This window comes from Carcharodon carcharias, chromosome 21 (genome assembly GCF_017639515.1).
Source record: "Carcharodon carcharias isolate sCarCar2 chromosome 21, sCarCar2.pri, whole genome shotgun sequence".
Taxonomy (NCBI): domain Eukaryota; kingdom Metazoa; phylum Chordata; class Chondrichthyes; order Lamniformes; family Lamnidae; genus Carcharodon; species Carcharodon carcharias.
Genome location: NC_054487.1, coordinates 11,772,962 through 11,792,566, shown reverse-complemented (window position 1 = coordinate 11,792,566; position 19,605 = coordinate 11,772,962).

Here is a 19,605-nt window from a genome sequence, read left to right as displayed (position 1 = left end):
ACATGTTCTGATTCCACACTCAAATTTCCTCTATTTACATCTGTTAGCCTTGACAGTGTGCACAACTATTCAAATGGAGAATCTCATTAACCATATGTGCATGTTTGTGCCTGTTTTTTTTTTAATAAATTTGTCCTTGAGAGGTGTTAGCATTTGCCCATTTTTAATTGCCCAATTGACAATACTTAATGTCTGTTCTTAATTGCCCTTGATCAGTTGATGGTGAGCCACTGCCTTGGACTACTGCAGTCCATGTGGTAGGTACAGTTACAATGCAGTTGTCTGCCAGAAATTAATTCAAAATGGTCACTTTTTACCTTCCCTAAGCCAGAACACTATAGCCAGTTGCACTTGGAACTGCACTCAGCTAATAGCACAGATGAGAATATTCCTGGTCTGCACAGTTCAGTTGTTTATCAGAAAAACAATTAAGAAAAGTCTCTAACAATTATTTTTATCAATGTAAGGGCTTATATTCATTTTTTGATTTGAAAACAGTTATGATTTGAAGAACTTACTTGCCTTAGAGGGGCTGCAATGAAGGTTCACTAAACTGGTAACTGGGATGAGGCGATTGTCCCATGAGGTTGAGTAAATTAGAATAAAATTCCCTGGAGCTTAGAAGGATGGAAGATGATCTAATTGAAACATATAACATTCTTAAGGAACTTGATAGGGTAGATTCTGAGAAAATGTTTCCCCTGTCTGTGGAATGTAGAATATAGGGCCAATTTTCAGAAAAGGGGTCGGCCATTTAGGACTGAGATGAGAAGTTTCTTCACTCAGAGGTCTGTGAACCTTTGGAATTCTCTACTCCGAGAGCTGAGGATGCTTAATTGCTGATTATGTTCAAGATCGAGGTCGGCAGATTTATGGAGACTAAGGGTTAAGGGATATGAGGATATTGCGGGAAGGTGGAATTGAAGGTAAATGATGTTGTTGAATGGTGGAGCAGGCTCAAAGGGCTAAATGGTCAGTTCCAGCTCCCATTTCTTGCGTACTTGGGTATAATTTCTTCATAAATAAAGACCAGTGATGCTGAAAATACTCAGTAGGTCTGACAGCACCTGTGGAGAGAGGAGCAGAGTTAATGTTTCAGGTCAATGACCTTTCATCTCATCTCTTAGCACCCAGGTGGTAGTCATGCTGTTAATCCACTTGCACTTCCTCCAAGATGAACAAGCGCTGCCCTCGTTGCTTCTTATCTCATCAATATCCAACAAAATCCATCTCTGATACAATTAAAATTCTGTTTAGAGACACCTAATGATCTGGCTGCACTGTGCAATTCACTACCCTGGTCTCAATGCCTGGTAATGGATCCTACTTCCGATGTCTCAGACCATCCATATATTATGTACTAAAACTGGCGACTGTCTCAAAATCCATAGTTAAGTACCCATAGATGATGCTAAGAGGACAATGCTATGTGGTTCACTGAATAAAACTGGCCCTTGCCTAACATAACCTGATAGGCTGTTGCGCTCCTTCCTGCCTCCAGATGTTTGTAAGTGACATTTAACCTGATTGAGTTCTCTAAAAGAACTCTGAAACGCAACCTCCAGTTCAAACTTTGCCCTAGAGCCAAAAAGACTTAAAATGAGCACCAGGGACCTGATTGGGAATTGGGGCATAGAACGCTGCACTTTTTTTATGGAGGAAAGACCATTTTCCTCTGTCTTCCAGAGCCCACAGCGTTTCCGTGTGACCTGTTCGTAGGGCAGCAAGGCCTGGTGTAAAGATGCACTCAAAGCCCTTCTGAGGTTGGGGGTGCCCATTGTGAAGACCATGGGGAAAATTGCATTTCCTCTCGCATACCATTGTCTTGTGCTATTGTGGGGTTCTGAAAGCCCTTTTAAAAAAAAAGTCAGCTTGGAGAGATTGTGACAAGGGGGAGAAGCCTGCTGAGGAGTCAGGAACAATCTGACAGGTAAGTGTAAAATGATTTGACAACTTCAAATGTCACTATTAGATGTTGTATCGTATTCTAGATGTGTTTTTAATGCAGTGATTCATCATAAGGATCTGTCTTGCAAAGGTAAGTTGACCCTTATATTGACCAGCTTGTGTAATTGTTGTCATGTATTAAAGTCCTTTTCCAATTGTCAAAAGTGACATAATGAATTAAAAATGTACAAAAATGTCCTGTCAGCCTCCGCTGTCATGTTTTGTGCTGTGATTGAAATAGACTTCCAGCTCTGGCTGTTTAAAAAAACACACTTTGAAAGTTGAAAAAAATTCTCTGCACTTGCTCCCATTTCATTGATTGACAGGCACTCTATTTTGAAGTGGAAATGGGATACCATTCTGTTCTGTAAGTTTCAGGCAATGTAACAAAGTCTTTGTTATGGCAAGTTGTAGCCATTATGAACGTTTGGCTCCGTTTCAAAAGCTTAAAATGGCTTCAACTCAGCATGTGGTCCTTGAAGATGATCCTGGGATCAAGAATAATAGACACTTTTAAGAGGCCATAATAACAGGATATTCCTTTGATGTGGTTTCTTGTTTGTTTACAAACCTAATAGACACTTAAACGATTACATTTTTTTACACTGGAGTATTTTTTTCTTTCTAATGTCAATGATGCTTTGTTTGAATTCAATGATTTTAAAATAACTCCTATTTGCTATTGCATGGCTCATGAGAACTGAAAATGGAAGATCTGAGGTGGCATGGGGGTGGGTGAAGGTTGAAGTTTTAGGGGGCTTTTAAACTACTTTGGGAGCTGTTATGTCAGAGAACCAAGATGGGCCTTCCAATCGGCCCACTTCTGCACCCACGCTCCTCATACGCTCCATCGTGTCTCGCAAAATGTACTGCTAACCTGATCCTGAAACAAGAAAACAGAAATCCCAGGCAAAGTCACAAATGGGTCAGACGTGTGATTCGCAAAGTGCAAAACTGAGCAGGTTGGGTTTTGTCCAGCCCACACAAACATTTGGCCCCAGCTATCCCCATTGTTTGGAGAGATTGGATTGTGTTTGTCTCGACAGTTTGTTCAAATTGAATAGGACAGATCAAACGTGCATCACTCGCACCAATCATTAAAAGTAGTAATGCATGTTGAAGTCATGTAACCCCTTCCCTAACTAGCGGGGCATACCTATGACACACGGACTGTAGCAGTTCAAGAAGGAGGCTCATGACCACTTTGTGGTAATTAGGGATAGGCAATTAATAATGGCTTTCCAGCGATGCTCACAGCCCATGAACGAATAATAAAAAAGACAGTAAAAAAATGCAAACAAAGGTTCATTTCTAGAAGACTAGACTTGAAAAACAAGCAACTGTTCTGTGTCTCTTCTTCAATATGGATATAACGTAATATCTGTCAGCCGTTTGACACACTTCACCTTTTTTCTAATGAATTGTTAAATATGTGTAATAGTGCCTTTGCTGATTCTTTTTTAGATTCTTTCAAAATGCACTGATGCAATCAGTCCAGACCATGGTTTTTTATCCTCTTTGAGTTTGATTAGAATCCTTAACGTTTCTCCTCTGTTTATTTTAATGTAGTTATATCATTTCTAACCTCACCTTCCGATGTCATGTCTACCTGATTGTGTCTCTGGTACATACTGATACTTAATATTTATGCCTTTTTATTACTCCTTAATAGCCTTATTCCCAGTCTGAATTTTATTTTTTCATTTATGTGCATATAGAATACTTTACTATTTTGTTTTATGTTCCTTTGTAATTTAGTTACGTAGTTCTTTATCTTTCTAATTGTTTGTTTAACTTATCCCTTATTCTGTTCGTATCCTCCGCATTATACTCTCATCTGCTGCCTGTGCATTTAATGTATGTCCCTTTCCTCACCCCCAATTTTGTCCCTTATGTCTTCATTCATCCATGGTGCCTCATAGAATTTAGTTTGTTCTTGTATTTTAGCTGAATATATTTTTCCCACACTCTGAATACTGCTTTAAATATTTCCCATTGCTGTTCTGTACCATTGTTTGCCACTATCGTTGTCCATTTTATTTTCCCGAACTCTACTCTCCACCCCTCAAAATCAACTTTTCTCCAAACTAATCTGGTCTTTTTTATGCTTATGCGCTTCTCCATTACTATCTTAAAGCATGTTATATTATGGCCACTCTTCCCTAGATGTCCCCCTACTTTTATTTCCCATATCTGCTCTTGTTCATTTCCCATTACTAGATCCATTTGTAGGCCCTCTCTTGTTGGACTTCTTAAATACTGAGTTAGAAAGGAGTCCTGTGCACATTGTAAAAACTCCATTCCCTTGTTTCATTTACCTATCTCTCCGACTAATTAATTCTAAGCTAGTTCAGATCCCTCAATTATTGTCCTATGTTTTGTTAAGAGCTGGTTAATGACCATTAACATTTAAAAAATAAATCTGAATACCTTGTTTTAAACAATAGGACTACACCACAAAATTTCACTTTTTAAACAAAGTATTTAAAAGAATTAAACAAAACAAGCACTATTAACTTAACAATATATGTTTCACCCCTCTCCTTGGATTCACCCAGTTCTGTGGAAGGGTCATGAGGACTCGAAACATCAACACTTTTCTTCTCCGCCGATGCTGCCAGACCTGCTGAGTTTTTCCAGGTAATTCTGTTTTTGTTTTGGATTTCCAGCATCCGCAGTTTTTTTGTTTTTATCTCTAGGTTATAACTATGTTATGCATTCAGGTTTGCTCCTTCTCCCAAGAATTCTCATAACCTTAAGATTGATATGTTTTATTTACTTTTATAGGGACCACCCATAAAAATGCCACTGTCCTCTGGAGAATTTTCCTCAGCTCCAGCTATTCTCAGATAAAACTTTCATTTATCCTCTCTTGACTGTGGAGGCCTCAGATCCTTGTTCTGGTTACTTTTCAATATTTACAAGCTAATCTGCTGGTTGCCTTATTTTGCAATAAGACACTGTCAGGCCTGCTGTTGATTCTCCCACTAGCTTCAAGCTAGGCAATCTCCCAGATTCTGGCCCTCACAAGATTGAAACTGAGATTAAGCCTGACCCACCTTCCATGTGGTCAATGATGAAGTTAGTGTTTTACTCTGCTTACATCAGGTCTGTTTAACCGGCATTTATTTTGGCTAACATTTCTCAGTGAGCTGCAAACTGCTCGAGATCCAAACTGCAACTCAAATCCTCTCCCAGATAATTGTTAAATAGAGAGCCTTCCTAAGCTCCACCCATCTCCATGATGACGTAGTCTGCTCTGGGCTATCCTCAAACCAATCTTTAAGTTAATTATGCCTCATTTACAATTTCTTTTTTGGCCTGATAAAGTAAATTGGTTTTATAACCTGTCAGGGTTCAATGAATGCTTTGAAACTAATTAGGTCTAACTCCCAAAACAAAAACATCTCTCTGAGCTGTACTGCTTTGCAAGCAGTATAGACATCAGGACTCCAATTCTCCAGTTAAGTAGACCCAACTGCTGTATTGTAGTTCTATCTCTTCTATCTCTTCATTAAGCAAATATGGGCAACCTTTTGAACTGTCATTTTTAGGTGTTCTGGCAATCACTAAAGCCCAACATTTTAATTACCTTACCTTTACAACAATAATCTTCCCAGAACTAAATATTACCTCTAGAATATTAACATGAACCATGAACTCGATATTTGCAAGTTTGTTAGTCACTTCCCTAATTTGTTTATATATTTCTTCCTCCTCCTCCCTTCTATTATTAGATGGCATGCAGCACATCTCAACCGGGATGAATTGTGTGCGGCCTGTATGGGAGTTTCTGAGTTGCTCTGCATGCACACAGCTTAGAGGGAACATTTTGCCAGCTCCCCTGTTTCCTATTTATTTTTTCTTAGTGTGCTACCTGTATACCCAGCAATATTTAAATCCCAAACCTGATTTTTCTGTGGCTAAGTCATATTAATCCCCACTATGCCTAGCTCCTTGCAGTGTATTATTACCTCCAGTTCCCTTGTGTTGCTATGGACACTGCACATTTCTGTACAGACAAGTTAGCTCATTTTCAATAGTCGTTCTGACTTTATTTTTAACCATGTTTTTACACTCCTGTTCTATAACTCTGCTTATGCCCTGGCTATTGATGTCCTCCCTTACAGTAGGCTGTCTATGCTCTCATTTTCTGTTTCATGTGTAGTTAATTTTGTTCCTTTTCTTGAAGATCCCTTCCCCCATTTTACTAGTTTAAAGTCTTTGCAGTCTCGCCATTTATCCTTTCTGCTAGTATTCTGGTCAACTCCAGTTCAGATGGAACTGAATCCCATTGGTGCATCTCCTCCCTGTTCCAGAAATGGTGCCAGTGCCTCAATGGAAGGAATCCCTTTTTCTCACTCCAGCCCTTTAGCCATGTGTTAACTCACTAGATCCTTAATGCTGCAGAAGGACCACGTCAGGATTATGGATCCTGGTGACCTAGCTGTGTGCCTGATGGCCTACAGAGACTGTAGAAGATGGAGGAGAGAGTGACTGAGGCTCCTGGCTGCACAAAGACAGGAGCAGCAACCTCATGAGGAAGGGGCAGCAGGAGCTCCCACACACACTGCCCAGGAGCGACAGTGAGCCATGGCTGGTCAGTGCCTACCGACACCCAGGGTCTGTAGACGCCGCCTGCCATTCCTGCAGATGACCGAGAACCGGTGTCGCCGAAGACTGCACATGTTTAGGGGTCTGGTTGCTCATATCTGCCACTTACAGGAGGAATTGGTGCCAAGGGGACGTGGAGGGCATCCACTGCCATTAGCTGTGAAAGTGACTGCGGTGCTCAATTTCTATACTAGTTGCTCCTTTCAGGGCTCCACAGGCAACCTATGTGGGATCTCACAAGCCACCACCCACAAATGCATCCACGAGGCCACAGATGTCGTCATCTCGAGTGCACACAACTTTGTGCATTTCACCCAGACCGGGACAGCCAGGATGCAAGGGTTCACCCAGATCTCGGGATTCCCACAGGTGCAGGATGCACCCATGTGTCACTCAGGTCTCCGTCGCTTCACTCGGTGGACTACATCAACCTCAAGGGCTTCCATTCACACTGAACGTGCAATAGGTATGCAACCACCAGAAACCCATCCTAAAGGTGTGCGCACAGTTTCCAGAGAGTGTGCACGACCCCTACATCCTCAATCAGTCACAGATCCCTGAAGTCTTCCAGGGCCCACAAAAGCTGCAGGGATGGCTCCTCGGGGACAAGGGCTACCCGCAGAGGCTGTGGCTAATGACACCCGTGTGGCAGCCTCAGACTGCAGCAGAGCGACACTATAATGAGGCTCATGCAGCAGCTCGCAACTTGTTGGAGCAGACCATCGGGATGCTGAAGATGTGGTTCCAGTACCTGGACCAGTCTGGTAGAGCCCTGCAATATAGTCCACAGAGGGTGTCACACATCGTCATCGTCTACTGTGCTCTTTACAACCTGGCGCTCCAAGAGGGAGACGAGCTGTTTCTGAGGAGGAGATGGAGGAGCTGGAGTCCTCCTCCAATGAGGAGGATGGCAGCGGGAATGAGAGTGAGGAGGTCCTCGGTGGTGACGTTAATGGGGATGAGGCTCTCGCACTGGCTAGACGAGGCAGGCACATTCAGGAGGCCCCCATAGCTGCCAGATTTATGGAGGAAGATGATGACGTGCAGTGAAGTGTCCCCGTAGATCCTCACATCACAGTTGTGAACGTTTGACTCCAGTCTGGCTTATGGCAGCGCCAATACGCTCTGTGAGAATGCTCCTGTCATGGAGACACGGTGGAGGCCCTAATAGTCGCTCGATTGCAGAAGGACAACATGTACTGAGGACACTCCATAGGTCTTCACATAGTCTCTGAGAATGTCTGACTCCTGTCTGGCCGAGGGCAGCTCACTTGTGCTCCATGTTCAGGGCCATCTCAGAGACGCAGCCATGAAACTTTAGATGCATCTGATGCTGTGTCCGCCTTCACCACCTGAGGCCTTCAGGAGCTGATGCACAGCATCACTGGTCACAGATGCTGGTGTGATGGGGGCCAGCCCCATCTTTAAATGCCCTGAGAGCACAGAGAGAATGTGAGAGCTATATGGCACCTGCCCTCTACATTCTAGCAGCAATGACCAGCACCGCCGAGGTGCAGGTATCAGTAATGTTTCCAGGGAGTTTGAGGCTGGACCACCACTGTGGTCTGAAGGCTGCACAGACACAGGGTAGAGGCCCTGGACTGAGACACCTGCCCTTTATCTTGTGCAAAAAGGTTTCACATCTGAGTGACATGAACACTGCTCATACGAACAAGGAGCCACAGGCAGGGAGACATTCTTGGGAGTTTATTGACAATAATAAACAGTGTGTACAAGTGACCAACACCCGTGTCCAGGCTGAGCAACTAATTTGCCTTAATTTTCCTAACCCTGCCACTACGTCTTGGTGCTCCCCGGACAACCACAGTGGAGGTGGAGGCAGCCTGCTGACTGTGATGACCCTGATGGGCCGCCTCTGGAGCACTGAGACCTGGAGGGCTCCGGCCTGCTTTCGGGATCCTGCTTTGTGACAATGGCCCCCTCCTCGGCCTGTGAAGCTGGAGCTGTGGAGGTCACAGGAAGGGGGGATTTGGATGGGCCAGACACTCTGAGTCACCTGGGTGGATGGCCCTGGAGTGTGCACCTGCTGATCCTCCTCCCTATGGGTACACGAGGGCCCCTGGCTGACTCCATGAGTGGAAGTGTAGCTGGAGTGAGATTGAGCTGCCCGGCACCCCTCTCAGGTACAGACTGTTGGAGGCCAACTATGGCATCAGCGATGGAGTTAAGCCAGCACAGCAGTGCAGGTTAAGCCAGCACAGCAGTGCAGGAGTGACCTCCTGGACCAAGGTCTCCATGGCGGTCGCCATCCTGCCAGTGTTGACCTCAGTGCGTTGGCATGCCAGTGCTATCACCTCAGACTGAAGATAGACAAACTCCTCCATCGTGCCTTGCAATCTGAGGAGTGCAGTGGACATCCCTTCCTGATATTCCTTAGCTTGCCTTTGCAGCCCCAGCAAATGTGACATGACCGAGTCCAGAGGCTCATCATCTGACTCGGACTCAGCAACATTCTGGCCTCCAGCAGTCCTCCGAATGTCAGGGATCTGGGAAGTCCCTGCCTCTGCCTGCTGTGCATCAGACTGTACACAATGCTCACCAGTATGCGATCCAGTGCCTATTCTAGAGCTAGGTCTCATCGAGGTGCATGTCTCTCTGCTGGTGGAGGGTATGGGTGAGCGCTGTGATGGAACTTCAGGGAGGGTGCCTTCAGATTACCCTTCAAAGGCTTCTTCGGGGCTTGATTGTAGGCCCTGGTTCATGGGCTCTGTCGGCTGTTTCCCAGATGTGCCAGCGAAAGCAAGGAGAGATAATTAGTGCATGGCAGTGGCCTGTGAAAGAGGACACATCACACATGGCATAGTTATCTGATGGATGTTGCACTACTAGATTTTCACTTGGTAGAGCAGCGCCAACCTCATCATCAGCACAGGAGAGGTCCAGATCCTCCCCGGCCAGCTGGATGGCTGTTTTCAAAGTCTGTGTGGACCTTGATTTTGGGCATTCTTCCACCAGTCTGCAATCTCTCCCTCTTGTTGTGCCAGCTTGTCCTGCATGGATAGAGATGGAAAGAGTGTAAGCAGGATGCCTGCCAGGTCAGGTGATAAGTATGCCTGGCCTGTGGAAGTGGTGAGTGGTCCCATGGACGGGATGAGGACAATGACGGTGTGTGTGAAAGAGTGAATGGTGATCTCCCTCAAACTGGTAGTGAGTGAGGGCCCTGTGGGTGTGTGCTGGGTTTGAGAGTGTGTGAGTTGAGAGTGATGAAACAGAGGAGATGATTCATCCTCTTGTGGCACTGGGTGACTATCCGCCTCTGAAGGGCGTTGGCGCTGACCACCGCTGCTACCGCCTCCCAGGCCGGATTGGTCACGTTGCTGCCCATCCTGCAGCCAGAGCGGGGGTACAGGACACCCCGCCAGGCCTCCACAGCATCCAGCAGTCGCTCGAGGGACCTGTCACTACACCAGGGGGCTGCAGTCTTTTCTCCTTTGCTGGCCACGTCCCCCGGGCAGTGGTGGTGAGCTGGTGGTGATGAGCGGTGCGCTGGCGACTGCCTTTTAAACAAGGCGGCCAGCGTGATGCAACAGCGGGGTGATGGCGGGAGGGTGAATGAGAACCCACCTGCCATGGGAACGGCGTGTTTCATGGGAATGCGTAAATAATGGTGGGTTTAGGACAATACAGCGTAAAAAACCCGCCATCGGCTACTGCACTTGGTGCAAATCTGGGAAAATTCCGCCCTTAGTTCCTAACTCCTGGTACCTGCTCAGCAGGACCTCCTCCCTGTCCGTACCTTTGTTGTTTTTTTTCTGTATGAGCCGCGACAATAGGATTTTCCTCTCCCTTTCCAAATTCCTCTCTGGCAACATCAAGTATCCTTACTCTGGCAATGATTGGTAATATCAAGACTCTCGTTGTGGGAACTGAGGGCACCATCTATTCTTCTAATTATAGAATCTCCTGTCACTGCCACATTTTTGTTTTGTGCTTCCCTCTATTGGACAGCCTTCTGAGCTACAGTATCTCGCTCTGCAGTCTGTCTGCCTCTCTCCTTGTCCTCACAGGTGGAGAGTATATAGTACCTGTTCCAATACACTGGAGCAGTGTGGGACCTTCCCCTCATCTCTCCTCACTCCCCTCTACCCAAATCCCTGAGACCCTCACCCTCCTCTTTCTGAACCTGTGATTTTAAAATGATTTATTTTTTCTGCCCCTTCCCTTGTGTTTCAGAATGTCTGTAATTCACAGACCAGCTCAATGGCTCTGAACCGGAGAGACTGAAGGCAGGGACATCACCTGTAGATGCGGGAATCCAGGATACAGTATTCTCACTACCCAAAGCACACACACAAAGCAGCTCCTATCCTGCCGTTTCCAGTCGTTTTTATTTACCTGGTTATTGATAGCCTGAATTAATATTTGGTCAATGACTTTTGTTAAATTTTTAACAACTAAATTATTTAGTTTACTCACCCGATTCACTCACTCTGAGTTCCTTCTCTGTTCTTGATGTGAGGTCACTTTTTCAGGTTCTCACTACATTAGTTTCACTGCCCACTCTTTTTCATTATATTTTATATTAGTTATTATTCTGAATATTTATTTGACACCTTATTTATATTCACGTTAAAAAGTGCGTGCGTATAGTAAATTAAGTGCTTAAATATTCAACTTCCTTCAATCTGTCATTTTGCACTTGTGCTAATTATGGCACCTCTTTGTGATTTTCTCTCGGTTCGTTTAACTGCTGGACAGGGCTGCCGCAATTAACTCTCCCTTTTAAACTGCTCTGTTGCCTGCATTTATTCATTGCTGGGCTGTGCTGCCCCAACCTCCCTGTTCCCCTCTGTTTCCCACTCAACCAATATCTGAAAGAGATTATTGGATCATTTATCTCGTTGCTGTTTGTGGGAGCTTGCAATGTGCAAATTGGTTTCCCAATACAACAACAGTGATTACACTTCAGAAATATTTCATTGGCTGCAAAGAGTTTCGTGACATCCTCTGGTGCTCATTTAATGCAACTGCTTTCCTATATTTCCTAACTTGCAATGAGCAATACCAGCAGAATTCCGTTATTGTACAGTTCAGCCAAGTGCCTGTCACATAGCAAAATAAAAGAAGCATTTTTTAAAGAAAGCCACTAATTTCTTAATGCTTTTATCTGACCTTGGCAATCCTGGAAAGGGAGCCATGGATTTGCAAGCACCCACAAATTTAAGAAGGCTTTGTCAGCAATTATTCTATGCTCAGCAGGTGTTTACATAGATGCCTTTGCCTCCATCTATCACTGGCCTTCTATCCAGCTTCACCGGTTCCACCCGCCTTAGTCAGTATATACTTCACCACATCTCTACCTCCCTTTAGATCTGTAGAAGAGTCATACCGACTTGAATCATTATCTCTGTCTCTCTCCACAGATGCTGTCAGGCCTGCTGAGTTTTTCCAGCGTTTTTTGTTTTCGTTTACATAGATGCCTACATGCCACTCAAAGCAAACCCCTGAACAGCAGTCGGAAAGAGATAGGACAGTTTCAAATCGCTCACTCTTTGTAGCAATAACATCGCAACCGTGGCTCAGACCCTGGACTCTCTCTGAACAAGAAGATCAGCCAGTGGTCATCAAGGTGTTTCCAATTTCCAGCATCTGCAGTATTTTGCTCTTGTCATCAAAGTGTAGTTTTTTTTAAGTGTCCCAGGCGCGTGGTGGGTGAATTTCAGAATGGCTGAATTTTCTAGTTCTCTTTACCTTTTTTTTTTCCCATAAAATTCTAAGCATTTCCACTCGACCAGTTTTCAATTTTCTTCTCTTCTTTTGGCTTTTACACACTGGTGTAGCCATGCATGTCTTTAATAAAGTGTTTGTGCCTGCAAGCATTCTACTTTTCAACTCGAGCACCTAACCTGCGCGCTGCAAATAAGCTACCTCACCCAGCACCAATTGCATTATACTGTTCCAAATTAATGTAGCCCTTTTTAGTGTAGTGTACATTAAGCCTGTTCAAACCTGCAATTTTTATATATGGCGGGCTCCTCATTACTGTGGAAAGGCAAGGCTTTTACTGATCCATTTATGCCTCAGTTGTTGGGACGTGGAGGAAGCTAACTTTAAAAACTTGTGACCATCTGGGGGTTATTTTGTCCCAAAATAAAATTTTGTTTCCTTTCTGCTAATCGCCCCTAGTCAGACTGTGTCCCTTTCACAGTGATATTATTCTTTATTGCTATCAATTTTCAATATCTGAAATCTGTGATTGTACTATCTGAATGTTTTCTTGCTGCTTGACATCATCAGATTTCTGTTTATCATTTTTGCACTCAAGAGTTTACTTATAGCATGTTTTTTTATCTCTCCCTATCGTTCAAAATTTGCCTATGATACCAAACTTGGAGGTGTGGCAGACAGTAAGGATGAGACCAGTCAACTGCAGAAAGATAATAGATAGGCTAGCAGAATGGACAGACAAGTGCAAATCCAATTTAATCCAAAGAAGTGTGAAGTGATAGATTTTGGCAGATGGGATTTGGAAAGACCAAATAGACTTAATGGTATAGTTCCAAAGTGTGTACAGGGCCAGAGGCACCTGGGGGTTCATGGGAATAGATCTTTGAAGATAGCAGGATATATTTAGAGAGTAGTTAGCAAAGCGTCTGGGATCTTGGCCTTCATAAATTGAGGCACTAAGTACCAAAGCAGAGAAGTTAGGCTGAGCCTGTATAAAACTCTGGTTAGACCACAGCTAGAGTAATGTGTCCAATTCTGGTTACCACACTTTAGGAAGGATGTGAGGGTCCCTGAGGAGAGAAGAGGACCAGAATGGTCCAGGGATGAAGGATTTTCAGTTACAAGGTTAAGTTGGAGAAGCCAGGGGTGTTCTCCTTGGAGCAAAGGAGACTTGAGGACATCTGATAGAGGTGTACAAGATTATGACAAGTTTGGATAAGGTAGACAAAAGCTGTTCCCATTAGCTGTTGGTACAAGGACGAGGGGACATAGCTTCAAAGTTTTGGGCAAGAGATGCAGAGGAATTGTGAAGAACTTTTTAATGCAGCGAGCGGGAGTTACCTGGAACTCATTGCCTATGAGGGCAGTGGAAGCGGAGATGATGAATAATTTCAAAAAGCAATTGGATAGCAGTCGAGGAAAATAAACCTACAGGGAGCAAGTGTGGGAATGGGACTGACTGAATTGGTCTATATAGCATAGACTCAATGGACCAAATGGCCTCTTTCTGTGCGGTTATGGCTCTATATATTTTGCTTGTCCTCCTTCTACTGAGCTTCAAATTCTCCTCCCCATCAAAAGCAAAAGCCATTCCTACTGCTACAAGTCTACAGATATGTCTTACAGCAATATTAATGTCTGGGAACTGACCAAGATAAATGGGCATTAACATTGAACACCAAGTACTGGTTACTGAGTTGCATGTTGATTTATTCCGTCATTGTTTGAAAAGCCTCCTGTTGTGAATAACAGATTTCCTGTCAGCCATATAACCTTGAAGTGTCATGGATTCTAAATAAATGTTAGGCCCTTCACAGCAGCCTTTGTTCTGCTGAGATTTGCGTGACCCTTGAGGAGTTGAGAGGACCAATGGGAACTTCATTACGGGACTTCAGGTTAGTAAATGATTGGAAAAGGAGAGGCACTAGCCTAGCTGAGAAGGGTGCCAATGGCAGTGAGTGATGGCGGTCTTTCAGCAATGTGAAAAAAATTAACAAGAGTCACCTGGATGGAAGACAGAATGATGGAATGATCAAGGTTGTTGGCATAAAGGCAAGATCCATTCCATGTGTTTTGAAGCATTTCTACATGAAACTGTTGAATTAATTTAGTTTAATAGGTCAATTTTATCCATCAACTGCAAACTGGTTGGTGTGTTTCATACAGTGACTACTCTTCGGAAGGACTTAATTGGCTGTAAAGCACTTTGGGACATGCTGAGTCTATGAAATGTGTGATATAAAAGCAAGTTTGTTCTTTCTATTCGATGAGGAAAAAATTATTCTTAGATTTTCTTTCCTGTGAATCTTTGATTTTATTTTCATAAGTTTATATGTGCATCTGTGAAAACATTCCCATTAACTGTAAAGAAAAATGAAAACCACTAGTTGGTGCAAAATAAAGGACACGATGGATGTGAGATGTAATGCAGCAAGGTGTTATATGATAAAGTGTTATGTGTTAAAACATTGACACTGTTGCTGTTCCATACACTGGGTTGGGGATGCACCTCAGCTCACTGAGATGCAAGTCAGTAATAATAGTCATTTTAAAAAATACAAACTAGTAAATTCTTTTCACAGTAAGGGCAAGATTAGAGATAGAAATGAGGATGGATCCATAGGAACTCTGGAGAAAATATTTCACAATTCATTGAAGCAGAGAAGACTGCAAGGTAGTGATTGCAATATTAAACTTTATTTAAGTCTGCCGTAATTTTGAATGGCATGCGAACTGTAGATTGTCTTTTGTGAAAATCGTTGGCATCTATTAAAGGCTCCACGTTTAGCTCCATCCTGTTCTCAATTATGCAAACCCAGCTATGACAGTATTGATTGCTATAGGTGGCCTCTGTGCTTCTGGGGCTGAGACGGGATAGAGCTCCTGGTAACTGTCAAGTGATCGCCAGTGGAATTTGGCTGAGGATAGAATTGGGCTAGTCTGAAGTCAAATAGTCTCCTCATTTAGGTAAGGTACCAGAATTTATTTTTAATTCATTCATGGGATTTGGACATTGCTGGCGAGGCCAGCATTTATTGCCCATCCTTAATTGCCCTTGAGAAACAGAGTGGCTTCTTAAGCCATTTAAGAGACAACCACATTGCTGTGGACCTGGAATCATCTGGTAAGGACACCAGATTTCCTTCCCTAAAGGGCATTAGTGAACCAGATGTTTTTTTTTTACAGTAATTAACAATGGTTTCATGATCATCATTAGACTTTTAATTCCAGATTTTATTGAATTCAAATTCAAGGTGGGATTCAAACCTGGGTCCCCAGAGCAATACCCTGGGCCTCTGGATTACTAATCCATGACCAAAAGGCATGAAGCATAAACGAAAGCAGATTGAGTTGCCCAGGAACTTTTAAATTGTAATGAACAGCCCAAGAAATTAGCTAGCCAATAGAGTTATCAACAGTAATCACTGGGGAGACAGGGTCTTCTGGGAGAGAGAGTTCATGTTCTGAACTTGTTGAACTCAATGTTAAGTCCAGAAGGCTGTAAGGTGCCTAGTCGGAAGATGAGGTGCTGTTCCTCCAGATTGTTTCTTGCTTCACTGGAACATTGTAGCAGGCCAAGGACGGACATGTGGGCATGAGAGCAGGGTGGTGTGTTGAAATGGTAAGCGACAGGGAGGTCTGGGTCATGCTTGCAGACAGACCAATTCCCATTCTGCTCTCATGCCCACATGTCCACATATGAACTCGAAACGTTAACTCTGTTTCTCTCTCCACAGATGCTGTTAGACCTGCTGAGTTTTCCAGCATTTTCTGTTTTTGTTATAAACAGTAAGGATGTTATGCTTCAGTTATACAGGACATTGGTGAGACCACATCTTGAATAATGTGTGTAGTTTTAGTCTCCTTATTTAAGGAAGAATGTAAATGTATTGGAGGCAGTTCAGAGGGGGTTTACTAGGTTGATACCTGGAATGAGCTGTTGTCTTATGAGGAAAGGTTGGGCAGGCTGAACTTGTTTCCACTCGAGTTTAGAAGAATGACGGGTGACTTGATTGAAGTATACAGTGTGCTGAATGGTCTTGACAAGGCGGATGTGAAAAGGATGTTTCCTCTTGTGGGTGAGTCCAGAACTAGGGGGCACTGTTTTAAAATTAGGGGTCACCCTTTTAGGACAGAGATGAGGAGAAATCTTTTCTCTGATGATTGTGCGACTTTGGAACTCTCTGCCTCAAGGCAGTGGAAGCAGGGTCATTGAATACTTTAAAGGCAGAGGTAGATAGATTCTTGTTAGACAAGGGAATCAAAGATTATTGGGGGTAGATGGGAATGTGGAATTCAAAACACAAACATGTCAGCCGTGATCTTATTGAATGGCAGAGCAGGCTCGAGGGGCCAAATGAGCTACTTCTGCTCCTATTTCATATGTTCATATACCCTGCGCAGAGCTGGTGGCCCGATAACTTGGCTTTTATGTGTTTGAGTCCAGCTGCAACCTGACTCCAGAGTTATGCTGCCATTTTTGCATTGATGTATATCCAAAATGGCTTCAGTCACACCAGCACAAGCGTGGCATCCCAAGATTGGGAGATCACAATAACTTCTGCCAACAGCTGCTGTTCACATATATATTCCCATTGGCAAATCTTGAGGATCTATCCTACCATCACTGCAATTATTATTCTCTGAATGACATTTCTGAAAGAAATCTCTGCCAACTAACTAACATATGTCCCTAAATTTTCACATGCAGCCTTATGCCTACACAACCACACATACACACACAGACACACAAGTCCATGCACAGATACACATGCATAGCACACACGTACACACAAATGTACACATGGACATACACACACATCTACATACACACAAGTTCACACCTTATTTCCTTAACTGGCGTATCTCACAGCAGCAAACATGAAGCATCTGAATCAGGGTAATTTCAATGCAGTGTGCCTTCCCATTGAGTTTCCTTTTTGAAGAGATATTTTCATCTTTGTCAAAACCTCTACGAAAATGGATTTGTTCTTTTGTCTTTTTTCTCGGCAGTCCGGTTTCAAGCTGATTTTGTGTTTTAATTATTCCTAAACTTCTCAAATTCATTAAAACCCCTTCTGCACCATATGGAAAATGTTGCGTCTTTCAAACAAGCGATGGTTTTATTACATCAGGTCCGCCCAATGATCCTCTCCAGTTCCTATGTTTCTTGGCATGCCACAAATGCAAGAATTGCAAAGACAGTTGTAATCAACATTCTGATCAAAACAAAAGTCTTATCTGGTTTACCATGAATGAATACATTTATTAATCCATCAATATACAATTTCATTTTGGAAAGAAGATTTAATTCCTAAATACTTTATGGTGCTGGCAAATCATCCTCCAGATTACCCCATGAATTTAAAGTCTGTTGATTCATTTTATCTGCTGTATTTTGTTTTCTTTTTTAAATCTGTACAGCGGTGTAACAGGCTAAAATGTAAAATCGGAAACCATATGTAGTAGTTCTATTTGAAAAAGAACCAACAGCAGTGTAAACATGAAATTTTAATCTTGATAGAATCAAATTCCATCCTTTAGCACAACAAACAAAGCATTAATGCTCTGACCTCCTGCTGCATATTTCTGAATGTTTAAAGGTTTCAAATAATTTGGGGGCAACATCTGAATCAGCGAGTGCAATAACAAAGGCAACATTGGGGAAAGTGGCTGTAGCTGGGTCAATTAATCTATAAGGAGTGGAAAGCCTGACTGAGCCCTGGATTTGAAACAAGTCATTTGATTTAACACCTCAACACACAGTTTTGCAGCCATCATCAATCTAAACAGGACAGAGCAAAACGATTCATGAAAGGAATTTTAACCAGAGAAAATGCTGGGTTTGGGTTAGATGGGGAACTAATTCTTAAAAATAGTTCCCAACTCAAACATGCCACCAGCTTGCTCATTTCTGGCTTTAACTGTGGTGGGAAGGTGGGTGGGGTGGCCAGAGAGGCACATTGGTACTTTAACTGAGTCTCATTGTCGTTCATCATTTCAAGTTTAACTGTTGTGCCCCCCGATCTCCTCCTCCCCAAGCATCTGATCGCCTTTACAAACGTTGCCCCACAAGCCTCCGATTCCTCCGATCCAGACCTTCTCCGGAATAGACACTCCCCATTCTCTGTCCTGGCACAGATTTCCTTGACCCTATGGCCTGTCAAACAGGCTGGCTTTCGGACAGAGAACTGATGAGTGGTATCATGTGGAGTTAAAGCACCTCAGCATGCAGGAGAATCTCGACTTTCAGATTCCCTCCAACTTTCTGATCTACCCATTCCTGATGGATCAGGTCAGTGAAAAATCCAGGTCTCGGTGTTCCTTATAATTGAGGTGAAGAGATCGGTCAGAATTATGTTCAGTGATGTTGTCTCCTAGTCTATCTTCTCATTTTGTTTTCTTTTGAGTCTTTCCAACAAAAGCTCCTGGTACGCCAGGAACAGAGAAACATGAAGTGTGTAATGGAGGGCGGCCAGTATTCGGCAGAGGTTTTGTCCACAGCCAATGTGCTGGCAATACTCCACAATGCGAGGTCACTTCGTTGACATGATGAGACAATGAGTAGTACACAATGCACCAGGAGTGCCCTATGTGTTGCAGGGGTGTGTGAAGATTATTGGGTGGTCACAGTCAGTTGCAGGCTGCTCGCTTCTACTGCACCACTGGCACAAACTGCCCATTGAAGGGCTGAAGGTTGGAGGGATGCAGCGAGGCGGAGCCACCAAGAGCAATGCATCTGCACCCCCTCACCCCCAACCCAGCTCCCCCAAACCACCTCCACCATCAGTCTCTCCCTGAATGAACAATTAGCAACTGTTTTTCCCAAGGCTTCTTCCACTCGAGCTCAAAATTTGACAGATGAGCCTCAGAAGACTCGGGCATACATTTTCAGCAGCTCAGAGAAAAGTTACAGCGCAGAAGGAGGCCATTCAGCCCATCTTGTCCATGCCAGCCCGAGGACACCCAGGTGCCCTTTATAATCCCACCTTCCTGCACCTGGCCCATAGCCCTGCAGCTTACAGCACTTTTGGTGCGGATCCAGGTACGTTTTAAGAGTTTAGAGTTTCTGCCTCTACCACCAACTTGAGCAGCGAATTCCAAAAACCCACTACCCTCTGCGTAAAAAAGCATTCAAAGATAACCACCAGCTCCTCTAACATCTGGAGCCTATTTAATGGGAAGTCCCCCAATTTAAAGAGCTTCTAAACAACAAAAAGAACTCACATTTATAGCACCTTCCATGATCTCAGGATGCCCCAAGGTACACTGCAGCCAATTAAGTACCTTTGATGTGTGGTCAGTTTGTGCACAGCAAGCTCCCACAACAGCAATGGGATAATGACCACATAAACT